Raw genomic sequence first — 25,521 nt, 5'->3', positions numbered from 1 at the left:
ATAGCCTTCCAAGTGCAGGAAGCACAGAATTCCAAACAAAATGAACCCAAGGAGGTCCATATCACAACACATAATAATTACAGTGTCAAAGATTAATGATAAAGAGAGAATCTTAAAATCAGCAAGTAAGAAACAAAAAGTTACCTACAAGGGAAAACGTATAAGATGATAAGCTGATTTTTCTTGGAAGCCAGAAGGAAGTGTCATGATATATTCAAAGTCCTGAAAGGAAGAAAAAACTACAACCAAGAATACTCTACCAGTCAAAATTATTCAGATTTGAAGGAGAGAGAGTTTCCCAGACAACAAAAGGTAAAGGAATTTATCACCACTAAACCAGACTTAAGAGAAAGGACTTCTTTAAGCAGAAGAGAAATGGAAATTAGTCATAATTAGACATAGAAAAATGTGAATAAAAAATGTAAAATATGACAACATACTAAAGCATGGAGAAGGGAGTAAAAAGGGAAGAGAAAAAGGAAAAGAAAAAGATTTTTCTTTTTCTGTTTTTTTTTTTAAGAATGTGTTCGAACTTTAATGACATCAAACTAAATATGGACTACTAATTACTTAGGATGTTATACATGAATCTCATTGTAAAGAGAAACCGAAAACCCATGATAGATACACAGAAAATAAAGAGAAAGAAAACCAAACAAAACGCTATAGATATTCATTGATCCAAAGAAAGAGAGCAGCAGAAAAAGAAAGGAACTAAGAAGAACTACAAAAACAATCAGAAAACAAATTTTTTAATGCCAAGAAGTACATACCTATCAATAATTATTTTGTGTGAAAATGGCCTAACTGCTCCAATTAGAAGACAGAGTGGAAGAATGAATAACAAAAACAAGACCCATCCATGTGCTGCCTACAAAAGATTCACCTCAGACCTAAAGATGCATACAGACTGAAAGTGCAAGGATGGAAAAACATTCACTGTGCAAATGGAAGTGAAAAAAAAAAAAGCCAGGTAAGCAATATTTATATCAGACAAAATAGACTTCAAAACAAAAATTATAACAAGAGACAAAGAAGAGCATTATATAATGATAAAGGAATCAATACAACAAAAGGATATAACAGTTATAAATATCTATGCACCTATGCATCCAACACTGGAGCATCTATATACATAAAGCAAATATTAATGGACATAAATAGAGAAATTGATGGTAATACAATAATAGTAAGAGATGTTAACACTCCACTTACATCAATGGATAGATCATCCAGACAGAAAATCAATAAGCAAACAGTGGCTTTGAATGGCACACTGGACCAGATGGACGTAACAGATATATACAAAACATTCCATCCAAAAACAATAGAATATACATTCTTTTCAAGTGTGCATATAACATTCTCCAGAACAGATCACATAATAGACCATAAAGCAAGACTCATTAAGTGAAGAAGATTGAAATCATACCATGCATCTTTTCTGACCACAATGGTATAAAACTAGAAATAAATCAAAAGAAAAAAAAAAAAAAACTAGGAAAAAACACAAACATGTGGAGACTAAACAACACAATATTAGAAAAACAAAGATCAATGAATCAATCAAAGAAGAAATAAAAAAATACACGGAGACAAATGAAAATGAAAACAAAATGGTTCAAACTCTCAGGGACACAGTGAATGCAGTTCTAGGAGGGAGTTTATAGCAATACAGGCCTACCTCAAGAAATAAGAAAAATCTTAAACAAAAAACTTAACTTTATGCCTAAAGTAACTACAAAAAGAAGAACAAACAAAACCCAAGGTGACTAGAAAAGGAAATAATAAAGTTTGGAGCAGAAATAAATGAAAGAGACTTAAAAAAAAAAAAATCAATGAAACCAAGACAAACAAAATTGACAAAATCCTAGCCAGACTCATCAAGAAAAATAGAGAAAGGACCCAAATAAATAAAATCAGAAACTAGAGAAGAGAAATAAAAATGGACACACAGAAATATACCATGATCAAGTGAGATTCATTCCTGGAATGCAAGGATAGTTCAATATTTGCAAATCAATCAACATCATACACATCAATAAAACGAAGGACAAAAATCATATGATCATCTCAACAGATGCAGAAAATACATTTGACAAGATTCAACACCCATTCATGATAAAAACCCTCAACAAAATGGGACTAGAGGGAACATACCTTGATGTAATAAAGATCATGTATGAAAAACCCACAGCTAACACTATTCTTAATGGTGAAAAACTGAAAGCTTTCTCTGAAGTCAGGAATAAGACAAGGATATCTACTCTTACCATTTTTATTCAACATACTACTAGAAGTCCACTGCAATCTAACAAGAAAAAAAGAAATGAGAAGCATCCATATTGGTAAAGAATAAGTTAAACTGTCACTGTTTCCAGACAGCATGACACTACACATAGAATGTCCTAAAGATTCCACCAAAAAACTACTAGAAGTAAGAAACAAAGTCAGTAAAATGGCAGGATACAAAATTAATACCCAGAAATCAGTAGCATTTCTATGCACTAACAATGAAGTCACAGAAAGAGAAATTTAAAAAACACCATCTAGGGGCCCCTGGGTGGCTCAGTAAGTTAAGCATCTGACTTCAGCTCAGGTCATGATCTCACAGCTCATGAGTTCAAGCCCCGCATCGGGCTCTGGGCTGACAGCTCAGAGCCTGGAGCCTCCTTCCGACTCTGTGTCTGCCTCTCTCTCTGCCCCTCACTCTGCTCACATTCTGTCTCTCTCTCAAAAATAAATAAACATTAAAAAAATTTTTATAAAAAACACCATTTACTGGGGTGCCTGGGTGGCTTAGTTGGTTAAATGTCTGACTCTTGCTTTTGGCTCATGGTTGTGAGCTCAAGCCCTGCATCAGGCTCTGTGATGCCAGTTTGGAGCCTGTTTGGGATTCTCTTTCTCCCTCCCTCTCTGTCCTTCTCCCACTCACTCGCACTCTCTCTCTCTCAAAACAAATAAATAAACTTAAAAAAATAAAAAACAACACTATTTACAATTGCAACAAAAAGAATAAAATACCTAGGAATAAATTTAACCAAGAAGCAAAAGCCCTACACTCTGAAAACTATAATACATTGATGAATGAAACTGAAGATCATGCAAACATAGAAAGATATTCTATGCTCATGAATTGGAAGAATTGATATTGTCAAAATGTCCATATTACCCAAAGCAATCTACAGATTCAATGCAATTCCTATCAAAATACCAATAGCATTTTTCACAAAACTAGAACAAATAATCCTAAAATTTATATGGAACCACAAGAGACTCCAAACAGCCAACGCAGTCCCGAAAAAGAACAAAGCTGGAGGTATCAGAATTCCAGATTTCAAGATCTATAAATCTATAGTAAATAAAACAATATGGCACTGGCACAAAAATAGACCCATAGACCAATAGAAAAGAATAGAGACCCCAGAAATAAACCCACATATATATGGCCAATTATCTGTGACAAAGGAGGCCAGAATGTACAATGGGGAAAAGACATATTTTCAATAAATGATGTTGGGAAAACTGGATAGCTACATGTAAAAGAATGAAACTGGACTGCTTTCCAACACTATACAAAAAAATAAATTCAAAATGGATTAAAGACCTAAACGTGAGATCCCAAACCATAAAAATGCTAGAAGAGAGGGGTGCCTGAGTGGTTCAGTTGGTTAAGCATCTGACTTCAGCTCAGGTCATGATCTCACAATTTGTGAGTTCAAGCCCCGTGTCAGGCTCTGTGCTGACAGCTCAGAACCTGGAATCTGCTTAGGATTCTGTGTCTCCCTCTTTCTCTGCCCCTCCCCCACTCACATTCTGTCTCTCTCTCTCTCTCTCTCTCAAAAATAAACATTAAAATTTTTAAAAATCCTAGAAGAGAGCACAGGCAGTAATTCCTCTGACATCAGCCATAGTAACATTTATCTAGATACATCTTTTAAGGCAAGGGAGACAAGAGCAAAAATAAACTATTGGGACTGCCTAGATCAAAATAAAAAGCTTTGCACAGGGGTGCCTGGCTGGCTCAGCTGGCAGAACATGTGACTCTTGATCTTGGGGTCATGAGTTTCGAGCCCCACATTGGGCACAGAGCTCACAAAAAGAAAAAAAAGCCTTTGCACAATTAGAAAACCATCAATAAAAGAAAAAGACAACCTACTGAATAGTAGCTATTTACAAATGATATATCCAATAAAGGGTTAATATCAAAAATATATAAACAGCTTACACAACTGAACACCAAAAAAACAAACATTCTGATTTAAAAATGGGCAGAGGAACTGAATAGACATTTTTCCAAAGAAGACATACAGTTGGCCAACAGAAACATGATAATATGCTCAACATCACTTATCATCAGGGATATATATCAAAACCACAATGAGATATCAGGCCTCATTTATCAGAATGGCTAAAATCAAGAAGAAACTACAAATGTTAGTGAGGATGTGGAGACAAAGCATGCGCTTGTAGGTAGGAATATAAATTGGTGCAGCCACTTTGGAAAACAGTATGGAGGTTCCAGAAAAAATTAAAAATAGAATTACAATATGATCCAGTAATTCTACCATTGGATATTTACCCAAAAAACCCAAAAACACTAGCTCAAAAAGATATACGCATCCCTAGGTTTACTGCAGCATCATTTACAAGAACCAAAACACGGAAGCAACGTTAAGCGTCCATCAGTAGATGAACAGACAAGGAAAATGTGTATATAAATACAATGGAATATTACATGGTAAAAAAAAGGATGAGACTATGCCATTTGAGACAACATGGGTGGACTGAGAGGATATAATGTTAAGTGAAATAAGTCAGACAACGAAAGACAAATACCATAAGATTACACTCTTAAATGGAATTAAACAAAAAAGAATAAACAGACAAAGAGCAGAATCAGAGCTATAAGTACAGAGGGCAAACCAATGATTGCCAGAGGGGAAGAGGGGAGGAAGTTGGGCAAAATGGGTTAAGGCGAGTGGGAGATACAGGCTTCCAGTTACAGAATGAGTAAATCATGGGAATAAAAAGGAGACCATAAGGAATATAGTCAATGATATTCCAAAAGTGATGTAATGATACAGATGGCAGCTGCTTGTGGTGATCATAGCATAATGCATAAACTTGTCAAATCACTAAATTGTATACCTGAAATGAATGTAACATTGTGTGTCAACTATACTCAGATTTAAAAAATAAAAAATAAAGACTGTTTTCTTTGTTAGATAATGCAAAGCACTTTTTTTGCTAGCCATAAGCAAATCAAGTCAGATCAAACTGTTGAAATTCAATTCACACTTCTTTATAATGTGAGAAAATAGACATGGGCTTTGAGGGAAAGGTAATCATTTGCTTTCTTATTTTCTCATCTTTCTTTGATCTCCCACAAGTGCCTTTAATACTCATCGTGATGATTTTTTTCAATAAATTCTTTAATATATCAAAATACCCCTCAAATAAAAAAATCTTCAGGTTGCTGATGCACCTTTAAGACTAATCCCTTTGGATTTCTTTTTAAACAATTGCTTAAAATTCCCTTACTTTCTTCTATGTTATATAAATTCAATCAGCTGCATCCATAAATGCTCATAGTCAATTTGATGTTCCTGTTATTTATGTGTCTGAGACTAGAGACTAATAATGAATACCATGTGTTAGGCACTTAACACTCTCCAGGCTCTGGCCTAAGCCTTTTACATTCATTAATTCATTTAATCCTTATAGCAACACTAAACAGTGTTTCCAAATTCCCAATAGATAATAACCTTTAGGAAACAAGAAATCAGAATTCCCAGGAATTTTTGTGAGTTCCCGAAATCCTAAATTATTCTGCATTTTAGTGGTATTTACCAAGGGAAAGTTTTTAGTTGTGATTTTTATTTTATTTTGTTCTGTCTTAGTATTTTGGTCAGATTTATAAAGAATTATACCCTATAGTGAATATTCAGACATTGGAAAATGCCAGCAAAAATAATTGTATAATGCTGGAAAAACCTAACCTTCAGATATTCTAGCAAGATTAACAGCACTACACAGAATTATATGTCAAACTAGCTAATTTAAGGACTTGGTTTGCTTCTAAATACATTCTTTCTTAAAATACAACTCATAGAATTTGTATGAAGTATAGTATACATACAAATTTATTGGTATTTATTTTATTTGTAAGAATAACCCACTATTAGAAGACCACAAACAAGCCTTAGAATATGGTTCATTAGATTTCTTTCTTTCTTTCTTTTTTAATGTTTATTTATTTTTTAGAGAGAAAGAGGGAGACAGAGCACAAGCCAGGGAGGGGCAGAGAGAGAGGGAGACACAGAAGCTGAAGCAGACTCCAGGCTCTGAGCTGTCAGCACAGAGCCTGCCGTGAGGCTTAAACTCACCAACTGTGAGATCACGGCCTGAGCCAAAGTCAGACACTCAACTGACTGAGTCACTCAGGAGCCCCATGATTTCTACTGCTCTGTAACAAATTACCACCAATTTAACAGCTTAAAACAACACAAATTTATCTCATAATTTTTGTAGGTTAGGCCTGTAAGGGCTGAAATCGAAGTGTAAGCTGAGGCCACAGTTCTTATCAGGGGGCCCAGGGTCCTCTTGAAGCTCACTCGTTGTTAAAACAATTTATTTCCTTATGGTTTTAGGACTGAGGTCCCTTTTTTCCTGCTGGCTGTCAGCTAGGGACCACTCTCAGCTACTAGAGACCACCCACAGTTCCTTGCCTGTGGTCCCCATAGGCAATTCACAACCTGGATGTTTTTCTTTATTCCAGGCCAGTTGGAGTGCTCTCTTTGCTTTCTTCTTCTGTGGCCAGCCAGAGAAAACTCTCTGCTTTTAAAGCACTCATGTGATTAGGTAAGATCCACTTGGATAATCTCCCTATCTTAAAGTCAACACATTTAAGGCCTTAATTACATCTCCAAAATCCCTTCACAATAGCACCTAGATTAGTGTTTGATTGAATCACTGGGAGAAAGTGTGTATACACCAGAGACCTGGAAACTTGGGGACCATATTAGAATTTTGCCTATTACACATGACAATAGCCACAAACTACATATGCTGACCACCTATGTAATTTGATTTTTTGAGAAGCCACATTACAAATGGGGGAAAAAAAAAAACCCAGGCCTAATTAATTTTAGTAATATATTTAACCCAATATGTTAAAAATATTATCATTTCAATATGTAACAAGTAAGAATTATTGAGATTTTTTTTTTTAAATTTTTTTTCAACGTTTATTTATTTTTGGGACAGAGAGAGACAGAGCATGAACGGGGGAGGGGCAGAGAGAGAGGGAGACACAGAATCGGAAACAGGCTCCAGGCTCTGAGCCATCAGCCCAGAGCCTGACGCGGGGCTCGAACTCACGGACCGCGAGATCGTGACCTGGTTGAAGTCAGACGCTTAACCGACTGCGCCACCCAGGCGCCCCTATTGAGATATTTTATATTCTTTTTTCCATACTAAATCTTTAAGATCAGATATGTGTTTTATACTTCTAGCACATCTCAATTCAGACTAGTCTCAGTTCAAGTACTCAATAATCACATATACTGTATTAGACTGAGCAGGATTCAATTGTGGCTGTTTTTCTCCTACATGGTCCTGGCCCAGTTCTGGAAATGTCTGCCTTGACTTTCACTCTGATAGAAGTCCTGCTCTTACTTTCAATGTGACATCAGTGACTGTCTTAAAGCAAAGAACATTTATATATTGATTATTAAGCTTTAATCCTCATAAGAGAATTATAATAGTTTGTACTGTTTTCCTGATTTCTCAATGATTTTTCATGAGTTGCAAGATTCAGAAAAACATACATTCCCTGGAATATTCTGAGAAGGGCTTCCCAGATAGAAATACTACTATAAGATATATACTACAGAAAGTAAAACTGAGGCTCAAAGCAGTTAAGTTATTGCCCCAAATCACACAGCTAGTGTGACTATCTGATCATCCTCTTGGCTACTATACAACATTATTAATTCCCGTATGATCAAAAGGACAAGCCATCATCCTTCCTCTTCGCTCCCCGTTTCCGCTATGTTAGAAATTAATTCTCATCTAAGACTTAATCAGAGGGACACTTGGGAGCAATATACTCACACTTCAGTTAGATCCTTGAACGTTCAAAGGAACATCCAGAGCTAAATTTGGAGGTAAGGGTTGGAAATCACAGAATTACTCTACTTAAAAACATAGAGGTAAGCCCAAATGTGCCAAGACAATAAATAGGGAAAGCATATTTTTTTACAACAAATAGTGCTGGGACAACTGAATATCCATCTCACACTATATACAAAAGTTAACTCAAAATAGATCAAAGACTTAAATAAAAGAGCCCAAACTGTAAATTCTTAGAATAAAACATAGGCATAAATCTTCAGAAACTTGAATTAGGCAATGGTTTCTTAGGTGTGACACCAAAAGCAAAGCAATCTAAGATAAACTAAATAAATTGGGCTTTACCAAAATGAAAAACTTTTGGGCTTCAAACAATACTACCATGCAGGTGAAATGACAACCCATAAAACAGAAGAAAATATTTGTAAATCATGTTTCTGATAAAGGTCTAACATAAGCACTGTTACAATTGGATAGCAAAGAGACAACACAATTTTTTAAATGGGCAAAGGACTCGAATAGACATTCTTCAAAGAAGACACACAAATGCCAATAAGCACCTGAAAACATACTCTACATGGCCAGTCATTAGGGAAATGGAAATCAAATCCATAATGAGATACCACTTCACATGTACTAGGATGACTGAAATAATAAAAATAATGTGTGGCAATAACGTGGAAAGCTTGGAACTTTCCTACATTGACAACGGGAATGTAAAATGGTATAGCCACTTTGGAAAACAGTTCAGGAATTTCTCAAAAATTAAACATAGACTTGCCATTTAACCCAGCAATTCCACTTTTAGTTATATACCCAAGAGAAGTGAAAATATATGTTCATACAAAAACCTTTGCACAAATGTTCACAGCAGCATTTATTCACAATAGCCAAACACTAGAAACAAACCTAATATTTGTCAACTGTTGAATGGGTATACAGATAATGTCTATCCATACAATTGAATATTATTCAGTCATTAAAAGGAAAGAAATACAGATATATATTATAGCATGGAAGACCCTTGAAAACATTGTGCTAAGTAAAAGAAGTGAGATCCAAATGACCATATATTGTATGATTCCATTTACGTGAAGTGCCCAGAATAGGTAATCCATAAGGACAGAAAGTAGATTGATGGTTGCCAGGGCCAGGGGTTTGGGGCAGAGGAATGAGAATTACTAACAGATATGAGGCTTCCTTTGACATTATGAAAGTCTTCTGAAATTAGGCAGGGATGATTATTGTATGACTTTGTGAATATACTTAAAAAACCCACGGAATTGTTCATTTTAAAATAGTGAATTTGATGGTATGTGAATTATAGCTCATTTTAAAAATAACATAGAACATGGAAGAACCTGGCCTCAGTTCTGGAGAGGAAGGAGAAGTAGAAAAGGAATCAGGATCAAGAAGAGAAAAAAAGAGCTATTGGAGTGACATTGCTGGAGACTGAGCCTTACTCGCTGAAAGGGACAAGGATAATTTTAAGATTAAGGATACCCAATGTTCAGTGTTAAGATGGTGCAATATTAAATCCTCTTTATCTTACCCAAACCTCAATGAAGTCTGATAAATACATAAAGACTTCGTATAAGTGGTTTTTTTTGTTTGCTTGGGTCTTCCTCTGTATATGTGAGAGGGTGAAATTCAATAAAAGCTCTGAATTCCAAGTGTAGGTCAACACATCATGGAATGTGACAGATGATCCATCTACAAACACAACCATCATGGGAGCAGCCAGAGCATGGAGCCAGAGGTGGGCATGGGAATGTGAGACCTTGGAAATTTGCAGAAAATTTTGGAAACATACTTGACTTCCTACAAACATTGCAATGGAATTTCTAAATAATATCATCTAAATCTTAAGGGAAAGAGTGACCCCAAAGGACACGTGAGTAATCAAGTAAAACTTAATCTAACAAAGATCAGTATTACTTCTTTTATATGAGATTTACACCAGGCCTGCCTTCATGAGGACTGTTTATATTTCAGATTTCTAACTTTAGTTTCTCAGTTCCTATAAAGTGAAAAGTTTCAACTAGATCCTTTTTCATGCCAGAAGTCTTATACCCTGGAAAATTGAAAGCAAGAAACTCAAGTTTTCAACCCAAAGCTTTCTGGGTTAAATTGGTTTTTTTCATTGACAATTTACCCTCAAATCAATAAAACCTCAAATAAGTCAGGAAAATCACAAGGATGGCAGCAAGTACTTGCTAACAGAGATATAAAGCATAGCTCTTCTTCAACGAACATGTAAGGCAGGAGAGACCATCCTCCAGACCTATAGTTCTTAAAATTTCAAGGTCCAAGTCCATATTGTGTATTTACTAATGGTTTTAAGTTTAAAGTACTCTAATTTGCAAAATGGGAAAGTGTAACTTCTTGGAAAAAGGGGTTTTCTTTTCTGCTTTGGCAACTCTTCTCTATCTGAACAATGATAATCCACCAACAACCTTGTTCCTGTAACCAAACACTCTCAGGTGAAGCAAATCCAAGATAAATCAATATAAAGTCTTTATTCCTGTCTCGTTATACTTAAAAACCATGAAGAATGGACAGTGGCCAAGAATGAAGTTCTCCGATCGGAAAGGTCTTCTTCCATCTAGAATGTAAACTCTGTGAGGGCAGGGGATATATCTTATTCATCATTATATCCTTAACACCTAGAATAATGTCTGACATAAATCAGTTGTTTAATAACCATTCAAATAAATGTTTGAAATTCCAACTCTACCACCGTGATGTAATTCACTGAACCTCTATTTCCTCATTTATAAGAAGGAGATAATCATGTTTCCTTCAGAGAATTTTCAACAGTGTCGTGTGTGCAGTGAGTTTAGCACAAGGGCTGACACATAGCACTTACTCAATCCATGGAACTTCTTGTTGCTATTTTTATAGCTGTCTCTGAAGCATTTCTTCATACACATTATGAAAGTCTTTCAAAAAGTGAATGGCTTGTCACACGAATCCGACTACCGGAGCATTGCAAAGATAAAGTAATTTCAGCTCAAATCAAAGGCCAACCCAAATAAATCAGACAGAAAAATTTTAACGAGGGAGCCACTGTTTGCATGAGAGATCTAACACAAAAGGAACAAAAATGCCATCTGCAAATCTGACCTCCCATGGGCCCTCAGAAAGTACTTGAGGAAGAAAAAGTATTGCCATCTGTTTTCACCTCCTACTATTTCTATGGCTCCTAAAGCATCCACCAGACCCTGTTCCCATCTTTTTTTTTTTTTTTCAACGTTTATTTATTTTTGGGACAGAGAGAGACAGAGCATGAACGGGGGAGGGGCAGAGAGAGAGGGAGACACAGAATCGGAAACAGGCTCCAGGCTCTGAGCCATCAGCCCAGAGCCTGACGCGGGGCTCGAACTCACGGACCGCGAGATCATGACCTGGTTGAAGTCGGACGCTTAACCGACTGCGCCACCCAGGCGCCCCCCTGTTCCCATCATTACGACCACTTTAGAAACTTCAATGAAAATCAGAGGTAGTGATGGGAAATCTATGAATGGAGAAATCTCAGCACCATAATTCATACCACAGGATGTCTGATTGCCTGGTGTTGCAAATTAGCAAGTGAACAAACCAATTTAAAGAAATGAGGACAGTGCCACATGAAACACACTCCTCTTATTTATCTTGACAAGGAATGGTTCTATTTGAATGATTTATGTTAATGTTTTATTGTACAGTGGTTATGCCCTGAAGTACATTTTATAAGACAAATGAAGTCTTAGTAATCCCAGACATCTTCTCCAGTATTTTCTTATTATGTTTTTGCTGAGAACTTGTGTGGGAGAGACCACCAACCACCATGTGAGTAAGGAAGTTGGTGAATTAATGAAATAAAAAAAAATCAGTCAAATTCTACAGTAGTGAGGGGTCCACAGGCAGTTCCAGTGGGATTTTGTTTTCACACAAAAATGGTCTATTGGTCTTCATCATAATGAGAGATGAGCAAACTCTGCTGTATTTAGGGTTCATCAAACATCAAACCATTTTTTTCAAATGTTTTCGGTTTGCCAAAATCCAAAACACGTTTTGCCCTCAGCATTTTTCCCTTCATTTTCAAACCCCTGTGTATTTTAAGGGAAATTTAATCCTTATGTTTCTGACTCATTTACACTTAACACGTGAACATGTTGTTTCATAAGACTTATTTGACGTCTATGAAGCCTTGTAAGTCTTCTAAAGCCCTTTTTCCGTAGTGGCAGGAAGCTGTGTGGTGCAAAGACATGTGAACTTGAATCCCCAATGAGTGGAATTGGTTTGGAACTCAGGATTTGTTAAGACACAATGTTCAATTGAATTAAACTTGGTAAAATCCGTTGCCTCTCCTATAATTACTATCCTATACTTTGGTGCATGGCTTTTAACAATGAAATCACTGAGACCACAAAACTCATTCTTGACATTCCTGTGACATATACCATAAGCTGGATTTCCATAAAGAAGGAAAGAGCTGAGGTCATTTACTATCTGTGGCCAGCGGAGTACAGTTTAAATTCTAGACTTTCTAGCTCCTAGTCACAACCCTCCATGGTGGCCATTATCTCCTGTTCAAGCTAAAAGGCTCCTCTGCAGTCCTGGTCTTTCTTCTTTATCTTCCCCCAGTCTCACAAAGGCCTGTGTGTTGTGTGATGAAGCGCATCTATTTAGAATTTAACTAGACTTGGGGTTCAAATCCCAGTGCAATCACTTCTTGAAAGACATGTGGGGTGATGAGCGAGTGCTGTCTGGACACAGACTATTTCTTACCCTAGAGATTCAGAAAATGAAACCCAAACAGCAATCAATGCATAGAGTTTAAATCCAGATAACTGGCAGTATTGGGGGTGAAGAAATGGAGAGGCTTCAGGTCTTTCCCTATTTGTATGTCCAGCCCTCTCAGGTACCCTTTATCCCTAAGCAGTTATTTCCACTGCCACGGGACCCCAGAAAGGTCTAGAAGCTTGGTGTATATAGGGCACTCAAAGCCATTTCCGGATTCCTCCTGAATCAATACAAACCACGGTCCTCCTGATGTTTCTTGAGGGCAGAAATTATTTGGAATGATTTGGGGTAAAGCACAAGGATTTTAGAGTTAATCAAATCTAAACCTGTATCTTGCCTCTACCACTTCTTTGTTGCTTAATGCTTGGGAAGTTAACTATATCTCTGAGCTCGATCTTCTAACTGCAAATGGAGACTTAAAAATATATTGTAAAGTGATTACACTAGTAAAATGAGATGAAACATGGTAGCGTTTAGTGAGCACATACTAAATGCACCATGAATAGCAGTTGTATTTGTTGCCTTTACTATTGCTCTTCTTGTTTTTGAATCAGCTCATATAGGATTTCTGATATCTGGAGTTCTCTCCACTATTTACAACCCCTTTTGCCATCCTAATATTTGCATAGGACTGAATATCTAAGAAAAGTATTATGTCACTATTGGGTCTCCTCAAGGTGTCAAGTTAAATAAAGGTGACTTCTTCCTGTCTGCCCACATGATTTATCCTGCGCAAAGACATTGGGGTAATCTTTTTTTAAATTTTATTTTTATTTTTATTTTTAAGTAATCTCTACACTCAACGTGGCACTTGAACACACAACCCTGATATCAAGAATTGCATGTTCCCCCCTCTGAGCCAGCCAGGTGCCCCAGACATTGGGATAATCTTTAACCTTTAAGCAGTGGTCTTTAGTACCATTTCTTTGTAGGCTCAACAGGTTGAATTCAAATATATTTGCCTTTCCTTTGAGGTTGTCTTTCTCTTTCCTTCATTACAACAGATTCTTCCTTTCTATTCACTCCTCTGTAAGCAGACACATTTATCAATAGCCTTCTTTCTGCCTCCATGCATTGATAGCATTTCTTTCTGGTATTTATGGAGTACTTTCTCACTTCCCATCCCCTTCAAGAAACATCCTTGGTGGGGCATCAGGTTGGCTCAGTCAGATGAGCATCCAACTCTTGATTTTGGCTCAGGTCATGATCACAAAGTTCATGAGATCAAGCTCTGTGTCAGACTCTATGCTGACAGTGTGGAGTCTGCTTGTGTTTCTCTGTCCCTCTCTGTCTCCCCCTCCTCCACTTGCACACGTGTGCATGAGTGTACGTGCTCTCTCTCTCTCAAAATAAATAAATAAACTTAAAAAAAAATAAATATCCTTGCTTTAACTCATATCCTGACTTCAAAATTAATCCCTCTATCTTCCTCCACAGATTAACAAATGATTCTACCATCTTCCCAAACACTCAAGCCCAAACTCTGGAGTCACTTGGTTTGTCCCTTACCATAGTCCCCTGCATCTAATCACTCTATTGATTCTACCTCAACAACAAATGTATTTACCCACCCTCTTCTCTCATGTACATCACTAACACTCCAGGCTAATCCACCATTACCTGAGGCCTACCCCTACTGTAACGGTTTTCATTTGTTTCCACTCTTCATCTCCTACAGTCCATTCTCCACACGATAGAACTGTCTTCTTAACATGGACATCTGATCACCTCATCCTTCTGTCTGAAGGCTTGTTGTGTCCTTCTAATGTTTTTAGAATCCTACAAGGCCCACATAATCTAGCATATTCTGTTTCATTTTCTCTAGCTCACCCTACATACCACCCTTTCAATTTTCCAAAGTTGTTGATCTCCTTTCCACATGGGGGTCTTCTCTCTGCTGATAACAGGGCTCTCCTCTTCTCCCTTAATCATATCAGCCCTTGGTCTTTCTTCTTGTCAAATCTGAAACATCACTTCTGTGAAAAGCCTTTCCTACCTTCCTCATGTACTCTCACAGCACCCAACTTCTTTGTGACACTTAGTAAAAGCACCATAGAATAATTTGGGGAATGACTATTTGTCTACTACCTCCTAGTTGTGTCATATGCTTAAACTCTAAGAGGGACTGTGTCTCTTTCTCACTACTGAATTCCCATTGTAGCAGGAATGACTCAGTCTGGTTTTTCTTAATAAAAATGTCTTGAATGAATTAACCCCACCTACCTCTTTGCACTCCTGCCCCACATCCCTTCCCAGGTGAGTTTCAGCTTGCAGAGCTGAAATTTCTACTTGTCTCAAAGTCCTTTAGTGGTGTAGTCAAGGTACTTGGATCTGGCTTAGGATTAGATTATAAACTCTATGTGAAAAAATGCTACATTTTCTATTTCTTTTGTATTCACCACATATTTGCTACTCCCAATACCATGAAATTATATTTACTAGTGTTTACTGGTTGATTGATAACTCACACTCTTCCTGGACAACTGTATTTATCTTCAGGATTCATCCTTTCTGTGATATCCAGGTCTTGACATCACTATGATAATGTATAGTTGATAGATTCATATATATACGTAGGTGTATAGTCACCTATAAATATATATATGGTTGGTAGATTCTTCTATCAGCTGAGTGGCAACATGAAATTAATATTGTTAAAATTCAGTAATTGTTTTAAGTTTTTAATAAATTATTAGCTTAATGTTAAGTAACTTCATGCCTTTGATAAATTGTATTAATTCTAAGGTATGATCAAATTACAACTGATTGGATGAAGGCCATCTACATTAGGGAAGAAAATCTCCTTTACTCAGTCTTGTGTTAATCTTATCTAGAAACATCCTCACAGGCATACCCAGAATAATGTTGATCACTAATGGGCACCCCATGGCCCAGTCAAGTTGGACACAAAATTAACTTGGTTTTGTGATTTTTCTAAATTCTTCTGCTTTATTTTTCTAAGAAGTTTTTAAAGGTTAAAAGATTGAAGCCTTCCCTCAATCCCTACCCTAGACTAAATCCCCTGACTCTTCATGCCCTATAGTCCCCCATCCTTTTTTATTCATAACGTTCATCATCCTTGTAATTAATCACATGTTTAATATCAGTAATCCCCTGGCCTATAGTTCCATAACTGCAGAAGCTATATTTCACTTGCTTTTTCTATCATAGGTCTAGGTTCTCTGAACTGTGCCTGACCCAGAGGAGGCACTTGATAAACATTTGTTGAATTTAACTGGTTATATTCTAGTGCCTTGGTTTTCTGACCTTCAAACAATTATGTCCCTGGTCTGCACTGCATTCCGAGTATAAATTATGGTGGTCCTCTTCACATCTGTTTTCTACTGAGCAAGGGTACCAGGACAAAAATTTTTCTCAAGCTTTGGGTTTAGCAGAAATCCATACTGAGCCAAAACAATGAAAATTCTCTATCTGTTGCTCATTCTTCCAACATACAACAGTGGTTTCAGCAGCATACAACCCAGCCTGTCATCATCTACCCACACTACCCTCAGAGAGGAAATCCTTCCACCTAAGGAGCAGCAGAATTAGGTGATTGTGGCTACAATTATTTGCCAATTCAGCTTGCATGTCCCAATCAACTATACTATCAAATGAAGGAGAAGGAGAAGGAGAAGGAGAAGGAGAAGGAGGAGAAGAAAAATTAGAAGAAGTAGTAGAAGAAGAAGAAGAAGAAGAAGAAGAAGAAGAAGAAGAAGAAAAGGAAATCCTGATGTAATGCTTAGATAAAACAAAACCTGCGGTTTCTCCTTCCTAAAAAAATGCAATAATCAATGTTCCATGTTCGAACTTAAAATATTATGAAAATTTTCTGCAGTCTTACTATAGTTAAACCTTAGCTACGAGTCCATTTATTCTAAGAGATAAAATCCTAGCAATACCCTAATTTACATTCATTTTTAAAAGGGAAAACTGTGACAGCGGATTACCACTAAAATGCTGCACTAACCTTTAAGATGTCTTACAATGCAAATGTTGCTATTTCTTATCTTCTTCTCCCTTAGCATTATAATAGGGAAGGAATGAGACCAGCCTAAGACTCAGAAGACCTACTTTTGATTCTTGGCTCCATTTCTTACTCATCCTGTAACTTCAGCTATCAACTCATTGGTGTATAAAAACAAGATGGTAATGTCTTCCCTAACTACCACAAAAAAAGTTGTATAAATTAAATGAGATATCATATGTAAACATACTTTATGAGGTGCTATATATGTTAAGCTAATATCAGTGCCACATTACACCAGTATATTTAATTTTTCAATAAAGGCTTTCTCAGAACAAAAGAATTTTCCATTAAGATATGGCTTATAAATAGTACTTTTAAATAGTTTCTTCAGTTTTCATATGTAATTTTTTTCCAGCAACTTCTTTTCCTAACTCCATTAGGATATCTCATACTTTGTGGGTAATGAACAAATAATTTGTTGAGTGAACAACTGATTGCTTCATATTTGCAAGTTTCAGGTGGGTACTTTGGTAAAGCAACACCTTCAGTTAATTTCTTAGCCAATGTACATATAGGCAACTGCAATTTTCAGGAAGAGCTTTAAATCTCAGGGAATTCAATGAAATGGATTTAAATTAAAGGTGCTCCAGTATGAAGCACCAGTCAAGATGTTGAACAAAAGGCAATGCTGGCACCATGTTCAAACTTCTCAGTGAAGCTTCCCACTTAGCCCTTGATGGTTCATTTCCACCAGGGCATCGGAGACAGCAGCATGTTCCCACCATCTGGGTATAATAAATGAAGAATTTGAGTCATAAAAATTTCTACCCAATTTAAGATGCACAGTATTGCTTTTCTCAAACTAACTGCCCCTGGCAGTTCTAGTTAATACTTCCGTTCAAAGAAAAAAAAAAAAAAAAAAAAAACCTTAAAAGCCTTTTAAACAGACATTTAAAATAATTTGGGAAACAATACTAAGATTTAATCTCCTTTACATCAAACCTCCTGTGAGATATGATTGTAAAAACTTCCGACTCTTCCCCAAGTATAGCAGACCTGCTGAGAAGCAAGGTAGAGGGCAGAGATCAGTTTCCCCCAGGAAAACAAATGATGAGACAGTGTGCATTTTAGATTTATCCCCTGAGCTGGGGTTAACCAACAGCAACAAGAACAAACTCAACAAAGAGGATTGGATTCCACTAAGTCATGAGCAAACTGAGTCAAGAGCAAAATGTGATTTTTTTTTAATTGCTATTCTAAAGTTTGAATCTTTGTCAAACAATGTCCCATAATTTATTTCCAGCTGGTGGGAAAATATTTTCTACTTAACTATTTGACTACTAAAGGCTCTACAAAAAACTGGTGTGAACCAAAAGTAGAAGCCTTAAAATTGACCAAAAAAATATGTATTTTTCCAAAATTAACCATGAATTGTCTTTGATTGACAGATTCTTTTGAAGAAGAAGGAGGAGAGAAAGCAGGAGAAAAGGAATCAGAATGAGAAAGAAGTATCTCTTCTGTGAGAAGTAAGGGAGATGATTCATTTTCAGAAATACTAAATATAAAAGCTGTGCTTTCCAGTTAATAGTAGGTTTACAACCTACTGGAAATATGTAGCTCCCCTCGACCCCAGTGGCCACAATGGAGTCCCAAACCTTTGGACACTTCACTCCCTGGTTCTTCTTCTTCCCTTCTCCCTTTCCTGGGCTTATTTTCATGGGGTTAGCTTGGGGGCTTTGCAATGAGCATGGGTCAAAAAATAAAGGGAGGAGGGACTGAACATTGCCGCATCACCTCAGGGAATGTATGTTTGCTCCAATCAGACTACTTTTTGCCTTACATGGGCATCAGCGATATCTAGGAAAAGCTGTAACCTCTGTAGTACTCAGCCAATGAGGAACCAGGAGAAGGAGACGTGGTGGGAGATAAATTGCCTGCTGTATCCGCTGGAGTGTGCCTGTCCATCAGACACTGCTCTTGCATAAACTTTGATTTAAAGCCTCACTTCACTGTGCTCGGAGTCTCCCTGCCCCTCCTTTGTTTCGGTCGGTGGCCTTGTTTCTCACATCTTCTACCTCTCCTTAGTGAAAATTTAATTTCTTATACAGATTTTACTAAGACAAGCATAATTTCAGAGTTCATAAATTTAAAAACATGAAAGAAATCACAAAGTAAAAAAAATCTTAAACTGACTTCATAAGAATGTAAAATCTGTGTACATCAAAAACAAATAGACATTTGGTTCAAATGTGACCAAGAGTTACTTTCACTACTATATATGAAGAGCTCATGTATGTAGATACAAATATCAAAAACATCCCCTCAAAACTGGGACACCCGGGTGGCTTAGTCGGTTAAGTGGCCAATTTCAGCTCAGGTCATGATCTCCTGGTCTGTGAGTTGGAGCCCCGCGTCAGGCTCTGTGCTGATAGCTCGGAGCCTGGAGCCTGCTTCTGTTTCTGTGTCTCCCTCTCTCTCTGCCTCTCCCCCTTTCACATTCTGTCTCTCTCTGCCTTTCAAAAATGAATAAACGTAAAAAAAAAAAAAATCCCTGTAAAACTGAATGGTGCAGACTATCATAGATGGGGAAATTCAAAACAAAGAAACATATGAAGAAAAGGTCAACTGTGCTCGTAAGCAAATCATTATAAATTAAGGGAAAATATTATGCTTTGTCTATTAAGCTGACAAATATTTTTAAATGATATTAATTATAGTGAATTTGCAGTGAGATATAAACTCTTCAACATTGGGAGAGTGTAAATTAGTTTAACTTTTCTGAAATAATTTTAACTATGAACATCAACAGTTTTTAAAACACAGTCTTTAACCCAGTATATTCATTTCTAGGGTTCTATTCTTTAAAAAAAAAAAGGTGGGGAGGGAGCCCCTGGGTGGCCCAGTTGGTTAAGCATCTGACTCTTGACTTCAGCTTAGGTCATGATCTCACATTTGTGGGTTTGAGCCCCACATCGAGCTCTGTGCTGACAGCCAGAGCCTGCTTGGGATTCTGTCTCCCTCTCTCTCTCTGACCCTTCCCTGCTTGCTCTCTATCTCTCTCTCAAAATAAATAAAAATAAACTTAAAGCAAAAAAGTCAAAGAACCTCACAAAAACTTATGTAGAAAAATATGAGATGACAATGGAAAATGTCATCCGGTGGACTTAATGAAAACGTAGGATACAAAACTACATATGTACCATGACAACATTTTGGTTAAAATACATGAATTAAAAAAAAAAAAAAAAAAGACAGGAAGGAAATGCAAAAAAATATCAACAGAGCATAAAAGAGTACTATACTTTCTTTTTTGTACTTGTGTATGTTCTAAATGTTTTATAATAAACATGTTATTTTATACTTTTTAAAAATTCTTATTTTGGAATAATAGACCCACTGTTGATACATTCTTATCAGGTAGGCTAGTGAGATATAAACTTGGATTCAGAAGGGAGTCAGCAACTACAGACAAAAGATATTTCTAGTTTTGAAATTCAGAGCTCAAATTCAATTTGACCCATTAAGTATTCCGTGGAAACTCCCCTAAGTATTCTAACTCAAAGGAATTTCTCCCTTCAAAAATACACAATTTGTTTACATGCATCTTTTTATTAAGAGTTAATAGTCATTAATATCCTGTCCTAAGACCCTTTGATGTGTTAACTGTTATTATTCCTATTTTATAGATGGGAAAATGAGGCATAGAGCAGTTAAATAACTTGCCCGGAATTATACAACTAATAAGTGGTAGAGTGTGGATTCAAATCCAGTTAGTGTGACTTATATACCATTTTTCTCTATGGCATTTTAGCATGTTCTATCTGTTTTGTCACCATTTTATGTGTGTTTAGTCTACTCAGTGAGACTACAGTTGCTTTATAGTTGCTTTAGGGGCAAGCATAGGACCTTAAACTTGTTTAACCTATCTTCAACATTACCCAAGATGGTGCTAGGGACTAAGGATGATGACCATAAAGAAAGCAAGCAAGTCAAACGTGTCTATATATGCACCAAAATCTCCGGGGTCTGGGGGGGAGGGGATGTACTTTAGAGATTAATATTATTGGTTTTCAAAGCTTTTTCTCTAGACATAGATCTCTAAAAAGCAAACCATAGCTGATGTACAAAACTATATGCTCCAATCTTAATTTATCTGTTATAGCAACATAGAGACTAATACAAAAATTTTTAACTGCAAAAATCAGGATGCTGTTATGAACTGCCTCTTATATAAATCCATTTATTACCTGTGAAATTCTTTAGGACAAATGAAATTCAAAGGTAGAAAATGGGGAAGGATGAAATGAAAGACACTCCCTTTACATTCTTGCCAAATAAACAAATGGTTTATAAACTTGACTTCTGAAGGGAGTCAATGAGTACAAAGCACATTTATCGTGCTACCTGCTGCCTCAGCCAGCTTGGCAGTGAAACATGTTTAATACCATGTAATGTGGCACAAGTTTGGGGAGCAAAGAGAAGAGAAAATGCAGTGTCTCATCCAAGTGAAATTACTGGGGAATTCTGGGTCTGTAGATTACCCAAATTGGGTTTTGGCCAAGTGATTGAAGTTAAGATCTCTAAATGGATAGAAAATGCTGCTGGACTTTTACTGACATGGGCAGATTACAACTCCATGTCACACCTCAGTGGAAAGCCAAGTCTTCCAACAGTGGCCCCTAACACTAAGGCTGGCACAGTCCTGGTTCAGAAGAAAGAGTGCCAACATGTTGAATCATCAAATCATTTCCTAGAGCAGATACTTTTTGGATGTCTACCATGCAGTTTCATCAAGGCGAGGATCCTATTTCATTTATGAGTTCATAGCCCAAATAGATGTCTATATGAATATTCAGATTTTGGTTTAAAGGAAGATCCAAGAATATTTTTTAAATCTCAAGGTGCTGAGGGACGTCTGGGTGGCTCAGTGTGTTAAGCATCCGACTGCGGCTCAGGTCATGATCTCACGGTTTATGATATCGAGCCTTGCATTGAGCTCTCTGCTGTCGTCATGGAGCCTGCTTCAGATCCTCTGTCCCCCATCTCTCTCTGCCCCTCCCCCACTCTCTCTCTCTCAAAAATAAATAAACTTTTTTTTTTTTTTTTAAAGTTTATCAAGGTGCTGAAGGCAGTAAAGGAAAATACGGGGCTTCTAGGCCTGGAGACTTGAAAACAACACACCATGATCCTTCTTTATTGCTCAGCCACATATGCCATTTCTAGTGACTGTTGCCATGGTTCTTACATGCCACATCCCTTATTTTAGAAAGCTGTTGCCCTATGTGCTAATGGGACCTCTGGCAGCACCACCAATGAGAAAATTTTGTAAGTGTTGGTAACTTTTGTAAGCTTACATCTGTTGGATCCTATCTGTTTTTCCAATTCCTAAATGTATAAATAGCATAGTGCCCTGAAGTTGGTGGGTACACCATGTATGTTGTTAAATTCCTGATTCCTTTTATTACAATGTAGACCTGGCACAATAAAAAGCCCTAAACCTGTTCCCCACTTCTATGCAGTCCTTCCTTTCTACCATTACCGTGACATCTCCTACATAAGATGATGACCCTATTGAAGTGTATTTTGGTAGAGCATCTTCTGCTCCAGGGGTTTACTACAGCAGCCAAAAATCCAACTCAAACATCTATCTGAAGAAAGAATCTTAAGGTTGTCCAGTGACTTGCCTCTTCCTGTTTAACTGTATCTTCCTCTTCACAGCTAAGCCTCTCAAAATCCTTTGTGTGTGGCTGGCCTCCATTTCTTAAGATTGCAGTATTTCCCCAGAGGGTTTCCATCTGCAGGGGACAGAGAACTATTTCCTTATCTGCTACAGTGCATCACCATCACAGTTTAATTGTCGTCAAGGCATTTAGAGAGAAGAATCCTGACTAGACTTCGGAAAACCAAGTCTCCAGTATTGAATGCAGGAAAACACTTGACCTTTGTCTCATTTCCAAAGAAGTCATAAAGATCCCTATCCCAAATATCTCACCAGTAGCAAGGATTAACATCTTCAATATAATTTGAAAGTCCATAAAAGCACATGGAATTATGCACATGAAAATACAAATACATACAGGCAAATGCAAACCTCTAAAAAATATCAGTTGTTTCATAGTATGGAGTTAACCTTAAGGTCAACCAAAATTTACCTGCAAATGGCGTCATTCATATTCAAATTAAAAGAGCCTTTTAGTGCCATTCAAAACAATTAAGGGTATTGGCCTAAAAAGATAAACACTGTAATAGGTCTTTGAAGTAGGAACTGGTTCTGCTACCTCTCTCCCCCACTGCGGTCCCTTCAAAATCATCAAAGCAGTGTTCTTAAAGTGTGAATGTCTCACAAGTAGCTCCTAATGGATTCACCCTTCACTCAGTTTCTCACTAATCAGAGGTAACCTGACTTTTACATTCCTAATTATGCCTCTTTCAAAGAGCATTCAGGCTAATATTGGTTTTAAATGGTCCTAAATGCATCTCTGTTTTTGACCTGGGCTGCTCTGACCGACATACATCCTGATATTAGAGCAATCCCAAAGACAGTATGTCCCAAGGGCACTAGCCAGTAGGATTTTTTTTCCCCAGGGTCACTTCCCTTTCCTTTCCCTTAACCACCTGCAGGATGTTCCCTAAGTGGTTGATTTCCTTAGACCCCTCCCAGAAAAAGAGTCAAAGTTTGTCAAAGGCTCACTCTTGTCTGAAAGAGTGATTTTAAAATTTAATGCACTGAAAACAAAAACAAAAACAAAAACACAAAACCCAAACTCTTATGGGATATTGTTAACAATGAAGACCCCTGGGCCCCAAATGCCAGATGTTTTAATCCACTTGGGGTGAGGCTGGGAATGTGCATTTTAAATAAGCAGGTTAACCCGTTCAGGTGTAGTTGATATGCCTTTCGAAAAACACTGTCCTACAGAATAATGTCCTTTCCAGGCCCGAATAACTTTCCAGGCTTATCTCCCACACTAACTCCCAAATCTCATCCTTAGTGTGTGCATAAGCAAGGCATGCATGCGGACAGACACACACACACACACACACACACACACACACACACACACACATATACACACATACACACATGCATGCACGCATGCACACACAGGTATTAGGCCTCAGAAGTGGACACACAGCCCCACCTTTGTGCCCTTCTCCTTGTTCTCTCAACCATGATTGTCCTTCTCTATTCCCGCTGTCACACGAAATCTACCCAGACACCAGCTCTGAAGCCTGTCCCAGTATCTCAATTAGACTTCCCTTCTAAAAGTTTCTGGAGCATCCAGTTTGCATGTCATTTGACCCTTAGTGAGATATTCCTTGCATTACATTCATTTTTCAGCCTGTACATTGTTCATTATCAAACTGTAAAATACTTGAGAGTAAGTATCATATCTCATTTATCTTTTTTAAAAAGTCTATTTTTTGAGGGAGGGAGAGAGAGAGAGTGAGAGCGAGCAGGGGAGGAGCAGAGAGAGAGAGAGAGAGAGAGAGAGAGGGGGAGGGAGAGAGAGAATCCCAAGCAGGCTCCATGCTGTCAGTGTGGAGCCTGATGTGGGACTCAAACTCACCAACCATGAGATCATGGCCTGAGCCAAAGTCAGATGCTTAAGTGACTGAGCCACCCAGGCACTCTATATCTCATGTATCTTTTTACTCCTAGCAGAGGGCTATGAACATAATAGTTACTGAGTAAATGTTTGGCAATTAGACTTACTTTAATTAGGTCTATTAGATGTACTTAAGGTTAGTTGTTAGGATTTCTGCTGTGCTTCCTTGGAACATTGAAGTAGAAACCATCTCGGATGTAGATGTTATCCACAACACAACAAGCCAGAAATATAAGTTGCCATGTCTGCATTTTAAAAGAGCTGCTTACCTTGTTTTGCCAAATTTGGATTCCAGAATCGTCTCCATAATAGACAAGCTATACGTACAAGTATCTAAATATAAAAATATTTAGGCTTGTTCTTTAAGGAGGAATCTCACAAAGAGACCAAAATACCTAAAAATCAAATGATACAGGGGCTCCTGGGTGGCTCAGTTGGTTAAGTGACTGACTCTTGATTTCGGCTCAGGTCATGATCTCACAGTTTGTGAGATTGAGCCCCAGGTCAGGCTCTGCACTAAGCATGGAGACTACTTGAGATTCTCTCTTTCCCTCTCTCTGCCCTTCCCTCATTCTCTCTCTCTCTCTCTAAAATAAATAAAATATTAATAAAAGTTAATGATCTAATAATTAGAAAACTTTATATACTCATCAAATTAGCAAAAAATTAAAAGGATTCCCATCGTATATTACCTGAGATGAGGAACTGAGCACCCTCAGGTATGGTGGAAGCATAAACTAAGAATAACAGTTTTGGAGAAGAGTGATAGCTTCCATTAAAATGTAAAGCGTAAGGATCCACTGTTTTGTATCCCCACTAGAGAAATGCACACACAAATGCGCAGAAAAATGCACAAAAATATTTGTTGCATCATTGACTACAATAGCAAAGCCTCTCTCAATAAGGGAAGGTGTAAACAAATATCAGTATGGTCACATTGCAGGGTATTATGCAGCAGTTAATTATGAGATATGTCTCATATCTCTTTAATATGAGACTCTTTAATACATATCATGG

This window comes from Herpailurus yagouaroundi, unplaced genomic scaffold (assembly GCF_014898765.1).
Source record: "Herpailurus yagouaroundi ecotype Mexico unplaced genomic scaffold, PumYag 141, whole genome shotgun sequence".
NCBI lineage: Eukaryota > Metazoa > Chordata > Mammalia > Carnivora > Felidae > Herpailurus > Herpailurus yagouaroundi.
Note: the sequence above shows the minus strand (reverse complement) of the source record.